At 41.5% G+C, this 19,399-nt stretch overlaps 1 protein-coding gene across 2 annotated transcripts in view; it reads right to left on the bottom strand.

Annotated features, from left to right (window-relative positions):
• The window catches only part of EHF (ETS homologous factor), a 51,467-nt gene extending 46,273 nt beyond the window's left edge, over positions 1-5,194 (bottom strand). Inside the window, exons 1-2 of one of the 2 annotated variants that reach the window (XM_060274878.2) lie at positions 5,108-5,194; positions 4,424-4,563 (exon numbers count right to left, since the gene is read on the bottom strand). The gene's annotated coding sequence lies outside the window, so the exon portion shown is untranslated. Of the gene's footprint in view, positions 1-4,423; positions 4,564-5,107 lie in introns of those variants that run through there. The other variant, XM_088668837.1, reaches the window with a different exon arrangement.
• Positions 5,195-19,399: the final 14,205 nt, after the last annotated feature.

The raw sequence follows: 19,399 nt of genomic DNA, 5'->3' as shown, positions 1-19,399 counted from the left end.
GTTTTCTCAGTATTTCATATCCAGTAATGTAGCCCAAACTTTGCCTCCAATAACCTTGATTTTTTTCTATATCCTCTATATCCTGTACAAATAATCTGCACCACATCTCCAACAATAGTCATGGGACAGCTTATAATATACAATATACAATATTGTATATACTATATACAATATACAATATAATATACAAGTTAAGACCATGGGAGAGGTCTTAAAATAGTTATGTTTCAAATTCATTGCTATCACTACTTTACAAATACTGTCCCCTGTCTACCAGTGTGTGTATGTGTGTGTGCGCGTACACACACACATGTTTGCAGAGGTCAACAGAGTAGTCAGCTGAATACAGGAGAGAAAACAAGCAGAAGCAAGCAGAGATATGTCCCCCAGAAAGAGTGGGATGCATTTCTGCTGCTAAATAGATCAGAAAATAAGCTATATTTAATTTACAAGTATATAAGTCCATTCAAGATTTATGCCAGTATTATTTTTTGTGATAAAAATTATTTCAGAATTGTACACATTTTAAAGTAGTGCTAATTTCCCTGCAATATCATCATTTGCAGGGCTTTTTTCCCAGCTGGAACTCAGTTCTAGCACCTCTCAGTTGGATGCCATTGCCATTATAAGAGAACAAGGGGTGAGTTCCAGCACCTCTTTTTCTAGAAAAACAGTTCTGATCATTTGGAATTATAATGCATGCATCGCAACAATTCTTTATTGAAAAATGTGTTGTTGTTGTTTTTAAAAAGTATGTTAAAAGTGCCTCTTTGCAAGACATAAAAGTGCCCTTTTGAATTCACCTCCTTTCCTTCATGAAAATCAATCCTTTAAAATGCCCCATGGTTCCGGGCTTAGGCAGTTTGGTCCTCAATGGCCTCTACCCATGCAGCATTAGGTTTTAATGCAGCTTTGTACAATTATGTCACATTTGTTTCCAAAGGTCTTCTTAAGATCATGGCTGTACGCAAGAGCAATCCTAAGAGTGCATACCAAAAAATCCCCCTGAGATCACTTGGATTTACTTTATATGTTGCAGCCTAAAGCCCTTTTAATTCACCCTCTCCTCAGAAACAGACAAGTTGAGTTCACAAGGCCTAGTGTTGCATCTGGATATGGAAAAGCCAAATTCACGTTCTTGCTCAGCTATGAAGATGACCAAGTGGTATCAAGTGTCACTATCTCAACATAACTTAGTCTCCCTACCTGCAATACTTGGGAAATAATAATAATATTTATTATTTATACCCCGCCCATCTGGCCGGGTTCCCCCAGCCACTCTGGGCGGCTTCCAACAAAATATTAAAATACAGAAATCCATCAAACATTAAAAGCTTCCCTAAACAGGGCTGCCTTGAGATGCCTTCTAAAGGTCTGGTAATTGTTGTTCTCTTTGACCTCTGGTGGGAGGGCATTCCACAGGGTGGGTGCCACTACCGAGAAGGCCCTCTGCCTGGTTCCCTGTAACTTGGCTTCTCGTAGCGAGGGAACCACCAGAAGGCCCTCGGTGTCCGGGCAGAATGATGGGGGAGGAGACGCTCCTTCAGGTATATTGGACCGAGGCTGTTTAGGGCTTTAAAGGTCAGCACCAACACTTTGAATTGTGCTTGGAAACATACTGGGAGGAGAATTGCAATAACATAGTGCCAAACATATCAGAGGCGACTAAAAGCTTGCTAATTTGTGGCCTTTGTTCTGGGGAAAAAGGAAATTCCAAAGCTGGGGAGCAGTTGCCAAGAAGACCTCTGTGCATACCCACACTTGACAACCTCTGCACACACAAACACACCCCAGTGGCTTGCGAACGGCTTCTCCATGGTGTGAATTCGCAGTGCTTGAGTGAAAATTGCAATTATGCAGGCAGGGCAAATCATGTGGGCCTTTACCACCCCATAAGCCCCTTTCTCCAGCAATTCTGGTTGCCGGGAGTGAGTGGGGTGGATACCATAACAATCAGCTGATTGAAATGTGTTTTTCCTTGGTAGAGACAAGTTAGATTTCATAGATGTCTCCTTAGATTCCCACCTCTAGTTGTTCAGAATCTGACTTTTAAACAAATACTATTAGAAATGTCCACAGTGTTCTGATGATTATATTTTGTAGTAGAATGTCCCTATTTTCTGAGGACTGTTGGAGGGTATGTTATGCTTGTTTTCTCTGATAGTGCATGATCATTGGGCATATTGGGGAACTGTGTTTTCCAGGATTAATGGACCATATGTCACAGCAACTTCTCATACATAATGTGATCTCCTATTTCCTTGTAATCCCTTTCATTGCTTTTTCTTCACAGTACTCCGTCAGTCTTCCTTTGTGATCAATTTAAGACTTTGCGGGGAGTAACTGTGTGTCTGTGCAATACTACTTAACAAATGTGTCAACTGTCTCATAGAGAAGGTTGTTGGTTTTGTGCAATTATGTTGAAATTCTGGAATTGACCATTTTCAGTGAAAACACTTTTTTCCTTTTTTTTTTTAAAAAAAGACCGTTTATCCAAATGAAAATAAAATGGAGGAACCAGTTATGCTACCCTGAGATTGGAAGAAGGATGTGAAAAGAAAGAAAGAAAGAAAGAAAGAAAGAAAGAAAGAAAGAAAGAAAGAAAGAAAGAAAGAAGCCTGTGGTTTAGCATGTAAACAGTGCCTTACGGTGCAATTCCATGCATGTTTATTTGGAAGTAAAACTGTGTTCGGCGTGAAGCCTTTGTAAGTATGTTTAGGATTACAACCTTATTTATGTTTACTCCACTGTCCTACTAATTAACTCAGTAATTAACTTCACTATATTAAATAAGACTTACTTCTAGAAAATGTTCACACAATCACAACCGAATTTGCATTCGCTGCTGGTCAAAAGAAGAACAAAAAGAGAATGGGAAATAGAACATCTTCTACTGGATAAAAAAGGTTGACTAACTACTTCAGTTTTGTTTTCCACTTTGTATCTGCACACATTGTGTTTTTGTGTTATTCGAATTAAATGCATATGGCAGCTGAAGCTATTTTACTCTTTTGCATTTATTTTCTATAACAAGAAGCCTGCATGCCTTTCATTATACCACTTGACATAAAACACTTCTTAACCACCAGCACCATTGATAAGAATGCAACTGTGGTTAATAAAACGAAGGGGTTAGGTTAAAACATTGACCAGTTAGCTATATCTGAATTTTATGTACTCAGGTTTTCTCTTTGGTGCACCAAACAGTATATTCTAGATTAATCAAGCATTAAAAAAACCTTGTTATTGAATAAGTTAAAGTGCCTATTCAGCATACATACTATGTACTTCAATTTGCGCAGTTTGCCATTATAGAACTGCAAGTAGAAAATATTTTTTAAATAGCACTGCCGTTGTTGTTTCATGGTTATTCAAACTAAATGTCAATGAAAGCCAAAGGAAAGGAACACACCAATACAGTGAGATTAAAATTCTGAAGGTCAGAATTTTGTTTATATGCTATTCTTATATTCAGAAACTCAAAGAATGTTAACCTATAAGAGCATGGATTCAACATGGTGACCTGCCACTGAAGAAGTGGAATTTGGCTTAAGAAGTGAATAATAACTGACTAAGATCATAGTGAAACCTTGTGTAAATTTGTTGTTGATCAACACAGCACAGGAGTATCAACCCTTGAGACAATTTCATGATACGAAATTATTAGTAGCCCAGGTTATAATGACAATTGGATGATAGGAAACAATTGATAAGTTGGACCCAGAAGCCCAACTGAAGCAGACCAGTGGTTTTGTGAGAACATTACAACGTCTCCTTCACCAGACAGGCAATCAATATATCTGCAGACGATCAGCAACAATATTATATTCAGCAGGCCTGATTACAATGTCCATACTTCAATGCTAACCCACAAATATAATTTGAAGCACTTGAGAAATTAGGAGCAACTCAGTATACAGAAGCTGGCATGCCCACAATTGGGGTGCCCGGTACTAAATTAACATAGACTTGAAAACATATCGAATTGTTTGCATTTTATCCCTCTGAACATTAGCCTACTTTACCTTACTAAATTAGGACTAATAGCACAATAATCACTGTAACTAAAGGTAGGAGATATTAGTAGTAGTAGTAGCAGCAGCACTAGTAGAACAACTTTAAACAAAAACAAAATGCCCAGTGTATTGCCGGTTGAGCCAATGAATCCTGCACAGAATTAGGATATTTTAAACCCATTTATTTTAATGGGATTTGAGCTGCCCGTACGTAGCCAAAATCTCTTAATGAGAGCTTTTCAACACCCTTTGATCAAAGCATTTTAGTTGCATTTTCGAGGCAAGGTTGGAACATCATCGTTATGCCAGAGATTAGTTCATACTTGTGCACCTCTAGATTTTATCCCTAGTGGCAGAGTTATTTGTTTAAAATGAGCTGAGCAGCACGCTGAGTTCAAAGCCCTTACCTCATTTAGCTGCTGGTTCTGTTGGGGAAATCCTTTAGCTGCAGCAGCGAAAAGACTGATCAGGTGTTATGCCAGATGTTAGGTACACATAGGTGGCAGGCTATCACTTCAAAAAACCTCGCAGCAGTGAAGACAGATGCCTGTGATATTAATTTAAAAACATATTTTAGAATGTTTAGCTGGCCAATTGTGGAATTCCTTAGGTCACTTCCTGTTATTCTGATTGGATCGTCTAAAACAAAACTTTAAAAAACCCCACAGGGATTGCAAACATTTGCATACAGCCAGCCAACTCACACCTTCCCGCACAAACAAAACAAGTCTAACCAGGTTACACTTCTGTCCCAAGAACAAAAGAGAAAGAGCCCCGTTAATGGATGAGGCATTGGTTTTGTGTGTGTGTGTGTGTGTGTGTGTGTGTGTGTGTGTGTTTAAGACGATCCCATTTATTTTATTTTATTTTTTGCTAAGGACAAGTTATTTCAGGCAGTTAATATAACTTGAAGAAAGAAAAGCAAACTCCAGAAACGTGGCCATCATTTCTGACAGCTGAAACCGGCTTGGGGGTGGGTGGGGGAAAGAACCAGAAAACGAAGAGTATGGAATAGATTTGCATTAACTACAAGCTCAAGCAAATGTTCCAGCACCGAAGGATTATCTTTCTCCTCCCTGGTGTTCACTTACCCTCATTGAACTATGTCATATATTAGAGAGTTTGTCTCTGTGCCTTTCCTTCCCCCATATTATTTCTGTGTGCGCACACCACAAAGGCACAGTAGAAAACAGAACAAAAACAAAAAAAAACTTGGCACAAACTGAAAACTGCATACCTGCACAAGGAGTGACTGTGGATGTGGCAATCAATGCACAAAGGGGCAGCCAGAGTGTAAGACTTGTGCCGGTGTCCGTGGTGCTTTTCAAATTCTACCCAGCCTCTGCTATCTGCTCAGAACAGAGACAGTTTGTACATTGCTTTGCCAAGCCCTGGCCATGTAGCACTGGGTCCATGAGAAGCTCCACACAATTGGTACCCTTCAAATGGATTGAGCAGTAGCTGCGCTTTTGACTTTGTACAGAAGAATGCCGTGCCAACTGGCTCCAGGTGACGGAAACCACGTGTGAGCAAACTGTAGCTTAATTCCTGCACCTCTTTAACCTGACTAGGATAAGGAACAGAGTACCAGAGATAGATGGCATTGACACATTCAGAAAAATGGCTGGTGGTTGAATATAAACTAATAAGAGAGAACAGCCACGGTGGGTATTGGAGGGGGGCTTAGTTTTGCATTTAGTCAAAAGGAGAGGGCTGGTGTAGCACAATTTTGCACCTTTGCACATGCCTGCAGAGAGAGATGCCAAATTCTGTTGCCAGGTCTGTGTAAATGAATAGCCTCATCACAGGTTAAAAAGAGTTAAGAGCTTCCCTATTAGAAGGTGTAGCTCAGTTGTTGCAGAGACACCAAACACAACTTTTCCATTGTTGACCAATAATCTACCCATGAGGCTGGATACTGGACTCCATTGGTTGGGAGATCTAGTCTACAAATCTGGACTCCTCAATTCTATTCACGAATGTAATTCACATTTGCTTTCAGAACTTAAAATCCCTGGAATGTTATTGATTTGTTATCTATTCTCTATGCCTTTGTGGTCTCAGCTAAAACATGGCGGGAGTAGCGTACATAGAGCTCCAAGTACTGCATGCAAAAGAGTGCAGCTGGTCGTGGTTCAAGGCTGCTGTGCAACATCCGCAAAGAGCATGTTTTGGTTTGGTTTTCTCAGTGGTGTTGCCGTAAAATTTAAAGTGCAGAAGCTAATCAGTGCAGCCTCTATAGCCACATACCCAGAGTCCATACCCATATCCCCAAGATATGTCCAAAAATGCAAAGCGCTGTACAGCTATACACTCCCAAAATAAGCATGACATTTGTTTTATTTTAATCAGCTGCTGGTCAAAGAACAGTGATTTGACAAAGGGTGGTACAGTGTTAGGATGTTGGACTTTGGCAAGGAAGTCTTGGGTTCACATCTCTGACAAGTAGGGATGGGCAAATCTGTCAATTTTTGTTACTCTCAGTTACCAATTTTTCCATTTGTAAGTTCAGTTCTCCATATTTCCACATTAACCTGGATATTTTTTAAAAAATTCAAGTCCTTATGAAAATTCATCAGCATACACATATTTGCAAGCAATTTCCCCTAACATGAGCACCTTTGCAAATCAGTTTTCCCTAATGAAATTAATTTTCACTGTTATATTCACTTTTATGCACACTACTTGGATTGGATTACTTGAACAGAGAACTGCACCGCAAAATCCACAGAATGCAATTTCAAAGGCCCGACGTGTTTTGGTTAGCATATTTTTCCAGAAAATATGAATTTCTAAGTTTACCTTTGAAAGCAACGTCAATAAAATGTCTTCCCCATCCCTACTGACCAGCCATAAAGCTCACTGGGTGACCTCGGATAAGTTGCTGTCTCAGCCTAGCCAACAAAGGGATCATGTGCCTGGCCAGACCAAAATTCCAGCCCTGCACATCAAGAATACAACACTAGCATATATGGCATGAGCAGATTATGTTGTCATTTATGGTATCTTTACCAATACCTGTCAGCAGACTCTACATCAGATCTCAGCCCTATCAAACAACTGCTGAGGGCCCACCACTGACCCTGTTGTCAACCCAAAATGGTGGCTACAGTTATCTGGGCCTGACACTCCTCTCAGGGATGATCAGCCACCATTTCCCCCAGCCAGCACTGCTACCATCATACCTTGACAGCTAGAGTGGCATTTTTGCTTCTACTGCTACCATCACTTCAGCTACAACGGTGGAAGAAAACTGTCATGCTGCACACGCACACCTGCCAGCTATTGCTGTTGAGGGAAGGGGAGGAGTTCATGCTGTAGAGGGGGAAACTATGCCAAACAAAACCAGTCCTGATTATAGGAGGTTGAGAGGCACTCACTTGCTTAAGGCAACCTTGGGAGTGGATGCAATATCTGATCCAGGTGGATCAATATCCATTCAAGGTGGATGCAATATCTGATCCGGGACTGCTGCTCTGTTTCTTATACTGAGATACACCAATTCTCACAAAGGGTTGTAATTTGTGACACAATGCCATAAATCACTGTTGTTAAACATTAGTGTTTTTTAAAGCAAGACTAGCTGTAGCTCTTGACATGGGTCCAGGTCTGTATTGTTGTCTTCCTTTTCCCTTAGTGACCATTCCTCCAATCCCAACTAGGTGGCTATGAAGGATCCATGGAGGAGCAGATCTTCTCTGGTTGCAACATTGCAGGCAAGATGAATTTTAAAAAAATTGTCCAGTAGCACCTTAAAGACCAACTAAGTTTGTTCTGGGTATAAGTTTTTGTGCGCATGCGCACTTCTTCAGATACTTCTTCAGATTTCATGCATGCACACAAAAGCTTATACCCAGAACAAACTTAGTTGGTCTCTAAGGTGCTACTAGAAAGTTTTTTGTTTTTTTCCCCTACTGCATCAGACCAACACGGCTACCTACCTGATTCTGAATTGCAGGCAAGGAAATTGACTAGGTGCAGTGGGTAGATTAAGGACAGTTGGAGCAATTGGAAATAGCAACAGCAGCAGAGATGTTTGACTGCTGTCATGAGGTCAAGGTGCAGTTCTAACTGTTAGAACAAATAAGCCAGATGTATCCCATAGGTAGGCTGATTCTACTTTTGAGCCTCTACTGGGTTGCTCAGGTAAGTGTTGTGACTGCTGCAGGAAAGACCAGCGTTGACCTCAGCGCCAATAGATTCCACCTGTGAGTTTCACCACATGATGGTATGTAATTCAAACCAGCTCTGCTTCCCGAAGTAGGTCAAAAATACACAAGATTTCTTCATATGCATACACCATGCCATATAGTTACAATATTGTGACTCACCTGTGCCAGTAAATATGATCACTTACCGTAAGTACAAACAACTTGCACAGGCACTATATCGGCATCCAGCTACCTTTGACAGACTGATGATCATGGAAAGAAGAAAAATATGAACATGGAGAGGAACGGTTTACGCTCTTCTTCCTGTACTTAATATTGGAGGGGGCACAAATGGTGAAGGAGAAATATGCCACGAGATTCTAACTTAATATGGCTCACTTATTTTGTACATAACGAGCACATAGATGCTGTTGTCCCATTTATTGCAGTTCCCCTCCCAAATTGGTCAGCATTAGGGCACAAACAGCGGGGTTGTTCACAGAAAACTCCCCAGGACGTTCATAAATAGTGTGAAGAAAAGTGGGGTTGCGCCTGCAAGCCATGCCCCTGGATAGAGATACATGCCAGCCACACGGACACAGTGACCAGACATTCAGCATCAGTATGAGGAGTCTGTGCTTGCACTGATCTTATCCTGGCAGCGGCTTCTGACTTTGACTCCTTGCAGGCAATGCACCTGTGTTTAACCATAATTTTGTTGGGGGGGGGGCTCCTGTAGCAGCAGCACTGGTATGGTGCAAGGGAGCCAGTGTGAATCAGTCATGTCCTATGGAAAGTGGACAAGGCAATGGGGTATGCAGTGGCACATCTGGGTGGTAGGGTCATGCAGCATGCAGGCATTACATTTGGCATTATATTTGGCCTGATATCAACCAGATGGTGTGCATTTATCATCTGCTGGCAAGGAGGCTTGGTTGCTAGATGTATACTGGGGTCTGTGAAATTGGTTGCAGCTGTAGGTAGCCAGTGAGGTGAGCTAGTGAGGTAGCGGCAGCTTGTGTGGTAGATAAGGTATTGGGTTGAATGCTTTGTTTACTCCCAGATTGGGGGGCGGGGCGGTGAGTGATGGTGCATCACTCCCTTGATCAGGTATGATATCTCAGGGTACCCCAGTAAGGGGGTACCTTCCAGACACTGGCAGCACTGGGTGGTAGCAAGGTTGGGGCTGGGCAGTTGCACTAGCGCTGCCACAGCAGGTATTTGAATTTGCAAAATTTTGTGGAAAGGGAATAGAATTAAAGGAAAAGAAACATTTATTTGTGTAAATATTTATTTGCGTGTCGAGACACCGAAGCCACCCTCTCGTTGATCATTAAGACACAAGGACACAGATATTAGGTGAACGGTTATTGGGAAAATTTGGGCCACAACTTTATTGGTGTAAATATTTATATACAACACTGATTGTTGTGCGGACATCTCAAGGTGGTGTATGACAATTGCACAAAATATGATACAAATACAATCAAAAACTCTAAACATGGGGGGGGGTTAAAAAAGCAGGAATTTTAAATATCCTTAAAATCAGTAGCTTGCAAAAGCCATGGTAAAAAGAAAAGGAAAAGTTTTCAGCATGCTCTGGAACTGCATCACGGTTGGTGCATGGCTTACTTCTAGGACGAGACCATTCCAGAGACCACCACAGAGAAGATCCTGACTTGTGATGGATGTCTGCAGGCAAAAGTGACACCGACTACAAACAATTTCATCCTGCCTTCTGTCTGCTTAAGATCGCCAATTTTCGGTGCGGCTGCATACAATGTAAAAAGAGGTTTGGGTTGGGTTTTTTTTTAACCTTTACATACAAATGGATGTGTTAAAAAAAATTAAAATGCAGACGAGTCAAGCACCTGCAAATCAATAACCTCCTTCTTTGTATTTATTGCAGACATATCGCTCACTTTCATTTTTCGCTCAGTACCTTTGGACTCTGAATTGTTCAGCCCTCTCCATGCTTGTGAATACACCTTTGTCTACAGCTACCACAGGCAAATACTTTGGAACCAGTTCATCCTATCTCTAATATCAACACAAAGTACAGTGGTATTAATATGCAAATATCAGGTTTATGATTAACGGCTTTAAAATTCCGATGAATCAGGAGCACTTTCAAAACTACTCGTTTGCAGCTGAGTTTAGAGAGTGCACCCTTTGCTCGCTGCATTTGAATTTCAGGAAACAGTGCGGTCTCTACAACCACACAGAGATAACGCAAACAAACATATATTCCTGGATGCCAAGAACATACAGGCCAGAGAAAGTTGCATCTTCTTAATGAGTCTACATCTAATTCCGACATACATGCACATTCACCCATTCCTGGATGCACATTTAAAAACCTTTCCAACGCCGTTTTTATCCATAGTTTCATTATCCCCATTAGAAATGGAAATTGGTGAAATTTCGGCACTCCGCCAGGTGCCTAAACCCTAAGGATCTTGTTGCTGACCCACAAATTATCACATCACCTTGACTATTATATCCTGAATTAAAATCCTTAGATCATAGTCCGTCCCCCCCAACTATGTTTGCAAAACATCTCTAAACAATAGTCTATATAAATTCAGTTAATAAATAAAATATTTTCAGATGAAGGCCATTTGGTCCACCCAGACCTTTTAACTACCTTATGCCATATGGCCTGATCCTCTTACAGTGGGATCCTAAGGGGTATTTACAGGGTGTCAAGCGGATTGGTTCCCACTTCCCAAGTCATCCTGCCTTCTGCAGTAGCTGAGGGGGTTGGGGACTTACCTTACTTTTGTCCCAGTGCATTTCCCCCCACCAACTCCAGGATGGTGCGGATTGGGGGTCCAATCCCAGGGACTCTCCACTGGATCCAAGGCCGCTGGATCCCTGCCTTTGACCTGTCCTTACAACACCTCCTTTTGTGTCTAGCACTAGCTGGAGCCAGTGGGAACTCCAACAGCAGACCATATTTGCCCCAAGAGTTTTCTGTGGGCTTAGAGGGGTGCTCTGTGCCAGATACAGCCTTTCTACCAGTGGAGTTCCTGTCATCAGGCAGAGATATGCCTCTCTCCAGTCCTAATCCCTTTCAGTCAGTGAATCCAGAGTTTAGGATCGTTCCGCCCATTTTAAAATATGTTCATCTTTTTTTTAAGTGCCTTTTGTTTGTAACAGCTTTTATTGTGATAGCTTTTCAACTGTTGTATTTATTTTGAACCACCCAGAGAATTCGTGTTATGGGACGGCTATATAAATTCAGTTAATAATAAATGAACCAGTTACTTAACTATGGCTGTCTGACAGGAAAATTAGGTGACCTGAGGAGTTGTTACAAATGTTTCATCAGCAGAAGCACCATAGTTGCCAAGTTATCCCTTTTTTTAAGGGATTTTCCCTTATGCTGAATAGGCTTCCTCGCGAGAAAAGGGAAAACTTGGCAGCTATGAGAAGCACCTCCACTTGCTTTACAGAACAACCCGTCTCTCCTCTCCACATTTGTTTTATGGTTCTCCCAACCCCTTCAGAGCCAATTGGGTGCTGGGAGGTACATGGGAAGATGAAAGGGGAGAAATCCCCATTGCATTAGCGGAAGTCCTTGCATGAGCTTCTGCTAGTTGGACCAGATACTTGAATCCAGTCTCTGGACTTCTGTATATTTTTTAACTACTGCATATGATCTTTTGTGGCTCAAATACACTGATGTGGATAAAAGTACTGTACCTCAAAAAGTTGCAGGGATGTTGAAGATTAAATTTACCTGAAGCAACCAGGTGTCCAACTCTTTCTGAAAAAATTGTGGCTGTCCCCTCTTTCTGCTGTGGATTATGGTGTTTTTCGTTTGCTTTTTTAAAAAATAATTTTTATTGGATTTTATAAACAGAGGGGGGGGAGAAAAAGCATGGAAAAGATACAAAAAAAGAAAAATACAAAACAATTTCAACAAATCTTATTCCCCAAAATTCATCCCATCTCAATAGCAAAAAGATAAGTAAAGAAAAAATAAAATAAAATAAAAATAAACAGAAAATATTATCATACTTCTCAACTTCAATTCTAAACATTTCGGACTTCCTCGTACCCCCTTCTTGAGTTCTCTAAAATTCATTAATTATTGCAGTTTCCAATTCTTACCACCCTTTCTTCCTTCCGAATTATAACTTCTTTTTAACCATTAACCCTTTATATTTCACATTACCTTTTTTTATCCAATATTCTCTACCCTTTTACACAGAAATATATACTCTGGTTTCTCTTCAGATCGTATATAGATTCACCTTTTGCTTTTTTATACCTTTATTGGCATAAGGGATTATGTTTATGCAGCCTCATGAAAGATACAGGGTTTACGATGAAAACAAAACAGGGCAGGATTGAAATAAAATGATGGTGGCAGGTTTTAGCTTATTTTATTGGGTTGCATTTTATATTATTACGTTGCTTTTTTGTATAAAGCTACTAAGAAATATTAGGGGGACCCAGGTGGCACTGTGGGTTAAACCACAGAGTCTAGGGCTTGCTGATCAGAAGGTCGGCAGTTCGAACCCCTGCAATGGGGTGAGCTCCCGTTGCTCGGTCCCAGCTCCTGCCCACCTAGCAGTTCGAAAGCACATCAAAGTGCAAGTAGATAAATAGGGACCGCTCCGGCGGGAAGGTAAACGGCGTTTCCATGCGCTGCTCTGGTTCACCAGAAGCAGCTTTGTCATGCTGGCCACATGATCCAGAAGCTGTCTGCAGACAAACACTGGCTCCCTCAGCCTATAGAGCGAAATGAGCGCCGCAACCCCAGTGTCGGACACAACTGAACCTGATGGTCAGGGGCCCCTTTTCCCTTTACCTTTACTAAGAAATATAATAAATAAGAATGAAACTAACAATGTCCATTCAGAAGTAAGTTCCACTGAGTTTTATGGGGCTTATTTCCAGGTAAGTAGGTATAGGATTTTGATGTAACCCATAAACCAAGCATATCAACCTTGCTATATTTGCATCGAACATTTTAAACCACCATCTAATTTAGTGCCCAAATTATTTACTGTAAATGACACAAAATATTTCTAAAGGTTTACAGAGCTGTAGGCTTTCGCCCCATTTTGTTTTTAAAGCGGCAGTCTTAGCCTTCATTTGAAAAATAACAACAACAACTTAATCATAGAGCTGGCTCACATAATCCTTGCAATGGTAGAATTACCTACATTCAGGGCAGGTGACTGCAGCAAAAAGTGTCCAGGTTGACTTCCAGATTTCCCACAGCCGCAATGTGTTAAAGTGGTCAAGACAGCAGGACTTTACATTATCCTTAAGGATATCCATGAAGTCCACAACTTCCTTGGGCAATTTTTTCTATTAGCCATCTTTTTTCGGAGGCTGATCTCTGACTTTAATCTGCTCTGTGGCAACTTGAATTCAGTTGTTGGTGATAACCCGGCTAGTCTCGCACCTGCAACTCAAGAGATTTCTAATTTTGCCAGCTGCTCAGGATTACACTGAACAGTTAAGAATAATGCCTTGTTATTCAAGAAATGTCTGACTATAGGAATAAGTTTGAACATGTGGTGCTATGTATGTACAGTAATCCTTATTTCCTTCCTCAAGCGCCCTGGTAAATGGTGGTTTTATTCTTCTTTATAGTAACCCCTTAGAGATGTTTAAACTGTTATGATGGTCTACACTCAGCTTAGCTAAAGCTGTCTCATTACTTTTTCCTTATATGTCAGTTGTTTGTCCAGGGCTAGCCATAGTATATGTTGGATATGTCTGATTACTTAAAGGCTGCACTCTCTAAATCCACTGTTAGAGGGTAAACCCAATTGAACCTGAGTAAACATGAACAGGATTTTATCTAGATCTTGCCCTAGCATCTAGGAACCTGTAGAATGATTTTTTATTTTTTTGGAGTGGGGGTTGCCTCTCCTAACAGGCTGGGGATTAAGCTTTGATGGGGCAAATTTAGGCTCACAAACCTACATACTCTCCTTCTCCAAGAAAACATTGTATCGTCATTTTATCTCATTTATGTTTTGTTTCCGTTCTAAAGCCTATATTTTTCATGATGCTGCATAAACATGATCCCCAGCAGAAACTGAGAGCAACCACAGGTTCGTCAGATAAAAAACCACTACTCCCATCCATCCCAATATGCTGTGGTTTTGTTATTTAAATTAGATTTTTTTATCTGTGGTCATTTTATGATTTCGGTGGTTTATTTATGAGTCATTCATATTCACCAGTCCAGTTAGGAGATTATAATAGCCTAGGACAGGCATCCCCAAACTTCAATTCCCATCATCCCTGATTGATTGATTGATTCCAAGCAAACATTATGAATGTCAAGCAAACACTTGGGAGCAAAAAGCTTTCAGACATATTGTATGTAGCTAGGAAGAGGAAAATTTGTCTGGCTCTACCTATCATTCATACTAAAACAGGCATCCCCAAACTTTGGCCCTCCGGATGTTTTGGACTACAATTCCCATCATCCCTGACTACTGGTCCTGTTAGCTAGGGATCATGGGAGTTGTAGGCCAAAACATCTGGAGGGCCGGAGTTTGGGGACGCCTGGCCTAGGATAAAGCTAAATCGCTCCACCTTGTTATTCAGTGAATAAGAAAAGGGTCAATGAGTACTACTCAGTTGACTCATTTAGCAAGTGATGCTATATCTAAGCATTCCAACTCTAGAAAGAATCTAAGGCATTAGGATGAATGGCTCAACTCTGAGCACAAACTTGCTCCTAGATCAGAGTTTGGGATTCTGCTACATGGAAGACTGGTCCATCTACTGGGAATGGAAGCTCAGTGCATCTCTCTCTCTCTCTCTCTCTCTCTCCCTCCCTCCCTCCCTCCCTCCCTCCAGAAAATTGGGGCTTCATGGTCTCATGGGGGATCCTCACTAGCTAGAGTTCACTTGCTTTAAAATATGATAAGCTTACCCTGCTGCATGTGGGGCCCCATCCTGCTGGGTGAAGGCCTGGACTTCTGTCCCAAAGTCCTGCAATGATGACACCACTTTATAGAAAGTGTGATTGCATAGTGAAAACCTATACTAGTGTTTTCTTGTCTAATTTTCTCAGGAAATGCACAAAAGCTTTCGTATTGTCCACAGGGGGCGGCATTACATGAATTCAAGAACACATGAAGTAGAGGAACCATTAAATTAAAGCAGTGCATGTTTATGCCAAACCATTTTATTTATTATGCAAACCACCTTAGGGTTCCATCAGAATCAAGATGGCTATCCATCAATAATAAACAAATAATGAGCAACAGGGCAAGATGATACAATGCCTCCATCTCCTTATATCAAACTGAAAATCCAAATGGGATCAAGCACTTCATAACATACCTGCAAACATCTGCTCCCTCAGAACTTGGTGTGTTTCCAATTGTTGTTGTTCCACCTCTCTTCCTCATAGTATTAAAGATATTTGAGATCATTGCTGTCAGTCACTTTAAATATATGTTCCTTCAGAAAGATTCCTCTTAATGGGAGCAGCTTTAGATTCCAGATAAAGATCAGCAGGAAAACATCTTCAGCAGAGAGTTGGGTTAAGTCGAGGACAGGGTTTGCTTCTTTTTTTTAAGGAAAGCCTGCTCTTCTTGAAATGTTTGACAGATTTAAAAGTATTTCTCAGTTCTGTGGTTGGTGCTGCATGACTATTCCATTTTAATTGTCCCCTGCCTTATGCTTTTACTGTTATTGTCATATTTTATGTGCATTATTTCTTAAAGCTTGCTTTTTTAAAGAACAGCAGCACATGCATTTTCAGAGAAAAATGAATAAATATCCCTAGCTTGCAGAGGCCATCTATCATTAATTCTGGCAACCACCAACATTCTAGCAGGCTAACTAGTTATGTGAACTTTGAGTGCCCAGTATCCCATGACCTAGACTACTACATTTGCATAGTTCACTGGTTTCCAGATGTTTCCTCCAACCAACCACTTGCATATTCCTGATGGTCTTGGCATACCACTTAATGGATTTTCTACCTGTCATAGCAATCATAAAGTGATGTGCTAGATGCTGTGTTATTTGTAATTGTGTATTTGGTTAGTTTTTATATTCTATTTTATTGTATTACAATTTGCATTCCACAGAATTCAAATTCTAATACTGTACAATAAAATGCATTAAAGGTAAAGGTATCTCTGACCATTAGGTCCAGTCGCAGACGACTCTGGGGATGCAGCGCTCATCTCGCTCTATATGCTGAGGGAGCCAGCGTTTGTCTGCAGACAGCTTCCGGGTCATCTCGCCAGCATGACTAAGCCGCTTCTGGCAAACCAGAGGAAACGCCTTTTACCTTCCCGCCACTTTGACATGCTTTTGAACTGCTAGGTTGGCAGGATCTGGGACCGAACAATGGGAGCTCACCCCGTTGCGGGGATTCAAACCGCCGACCTTCTGATTGGCAAGCCCTAGGCTCTGTGGTTTTTAGACCACAGCGCCACCCACGTCCCAATAAAATGCATTAAGAAGCAATAAAAAAACAATATGAATATAATGTAAAGATGCCACGGATCACCTGAATTAAGCTCCTGGACCACTAGTGACCCATGAACCACAGTTTGGGAACCCCTGGCATAATTTATAACTTCCCCCCTCCAGCCTGTGCATTGGGTTCCTTCCCCTCCCTAGTGTAAGTCAGGCATCAAAAACATGTTTTATTAAGCCCAAATGGGTTGTCATGTAGTAGGTGAAGCAGACTCAGCTCAGGGGGTCACAACTTGTACACTCCCATCTTGGAAGAATCAATGGCATTTAACTATCTGGGGAATAACAGATCTGTGATACTTTGAAGTGTCCTCTATGGCGAGTAACAACCTGTTCCTAATTATTTCTACTTATTGAATTCAGTGGGGCTTACTCCCAGGTAAGCAGGGTTAATATTGCAGCGTATTTTTTAAAGAAACCAAGTCGTAATATTTTATAGGACAGATGTTGCCGAGGAAAAGGTGAATTGTCTCCTTGATGGCAAGACAATCTGCATTGTTTTAGGTGACAGCTTTATCAACAGCCGTGTCCTTGAAGGAGAACCACTGAGATAAGTAATCGCAAGTGAGCAAGCATAATAAATGTTGGCCGTGGTGAGCCAAGAGGAATTTTGAAAATGAAAGAGCATCTGCTCAAATAGGGAGCCATTTGTGGCCTGACAAATACAGTTGGACATGGGCTGGAAGCCAAAGGCTTTTAATTTGTATAGCAATGAATCAGAAGATCAAAGACCTATAAGAGCGATACCCAACCTCTAGCTTCAAGGCAATGGTGCTCTTGTTACTCCCTGCTTGGATAGATTTCGTTCCTGATACTGCATAAGGTGCACAGGAAACTCTGAGATGCTGTACGATAAATCTACAGTTCTGCTTGTGGTTTTGTCCTCTCTGTGTGATAAGCACTCACAATTTGACTTTAATCTCAGCACCAGCCCTGTTTTCCCATGGCAAATACATAATTGGCTTGTCTCTGTGACTAACAAGACAGTCACATTTAATACTTAGTATGTGTGTGTTTTACTGAAACACCAGTGCAATCTGTGAGCCTCACACACAATTTACAACGAGTGTTCCTAATAGTTTTGTTAACAAATTTCTGGAAAGTCTAAAGCATTACTGAAGAACTTTTTTTTCAGCCAGAGGGTGGTTTTTCTCATTGGGAACCTTCCAATTCTAAAATGTTAAGCCCTAAAACCAGCAGGAAAACATGTTATAGTCTTGCAATGGGACCAAAATATAGGTCAAATAGTGAGAAAAGTATTATCCAGTTAATGACTGTGATAGTTGCTTTCCAACTTCCTTTTAAGTAATGATGGGCCTCCAAATTAGTTCCTTCCTTCTGACCAATTTTTTTTAATTTTTTTTTTTGCTAGTGCTCAAACTACTGGGATGCATGTGCATTCTTAAACAATGATGACACCATTTTCAGACAGTTGCTATCATGCTTCTTTGACCTCTGGTCAAAAGTAGTAAACCATCTCAATCAGTAGCTGATTAGTTACCAGTTCCAAAATTTCATTTCTTTGTGAAGAATGAAAGTCGAATCTTTAAAAACAATTCTCAGCCATCTCTCTCCATTTTAGGCATTGGCCTAAATCTGCTCTATAAACGTCATAAGACATGTGTGCAGATGAGAGTTCTGTAAAGGCAACAAAACAAGATAGTACAGTTTTTTGTTTGTTAACAAATACTTTGAAAATGTGCGTGTCTCCAGTCCTTCACTCCTAAACAAGAATGAGCGCTCTGCACATCAATGGGGGGCGACTTTTGCGTGGACGCGCGCAGCCCCCTGGTCCCAGAGGTGACTCACTGGCAGTTTGGAGCTGGCATTGCCTTCCCAGGTACGATGCCAGGGGTCTCCACCTACCCAAGCCCAGCGTCCAATCCTGCCTGGGGAGGTCTTGCCAGGGGATGGCCAGGTAAGGGGAGGGACTGTCCGGCACACACAAAGAGAATTTGAATCTTACCTCCAAGCACCAGTCAGTTCCAGAGCTTCTCCCTCCCTCCACACCCTTCATTCATGTTCTTTTGCAGGTTAACCATTTTCTCTACAGGTTCACAGGCGCTGCTATGTCAAGGCCACTGTTGAAGGGTCGGAAATGAATTTTCCTGCATTGGCAGGTTTCGCCTTTCCCGTAGCAATACGTCACAACTTTGGCGGTGTTAGGCTTTGGGCGGAATTCTTTGGTGATTTTCCTAGAGGAAGGGGCATGAGGCGGAGACCCCACCCCCTTTGCGGTAACAAGAGCAGGGTATTGGGGGAAGCCTTGACCATGCCAGTTGGCAACATCACTTCCCCCTTCCAGTGGCGGCGAACAGGGGGCGGGCTCTCTCTGCTTGAACATATGTTCTCCAGAGCCAGCCCCAACCTACATACAGGTAGATAACCCTGAAGCTTCCCAGAACCCCGGCTGGGGACTGGGAAGGATAACACCCAATGCCTGAGCCAAGGTCTCCCTACATCTGAATCTTAATAAAGTTGTGGCCAATTTGAATCCCCATAGCACGTTGTTATGCGCCTTTATTCCACTCAGCGGGTCGCCGGGGGGATTGGGGGAACTCCGCCTGTCCATGCAAATACCAGGAGTATTGAGAAAACACAATGGGTCTAGATTGGTAGCTCTTACCCCAAATCCAAGACAATTGTAGATTTTCAGTGTTATGGAAAATACATTCTGCACACACTTCTGCCCACACATGAAAAAACTTCCTTCTGTATAATCAGTTATCCTGCATACTCTATATAAAGTCA

Source organism: Zootoca vivipara, chromosome 1, assembly GCF_965207765.1.
Source record: "Zootoca vivipara chromosome 1, rZooViv2.hap1.1, whole genome shotgun sequence".
NCBI classification, from domain to species: domain Eukaryota; kingdom Metazoa; phylum Chordata; class Lepidosauria; order Squamata; family Lacertidae; genus Zootoca; species Zootoca vivipara.
This window is presented reverse-complemented; position numbering and strand designations above follow the sequence as displayed.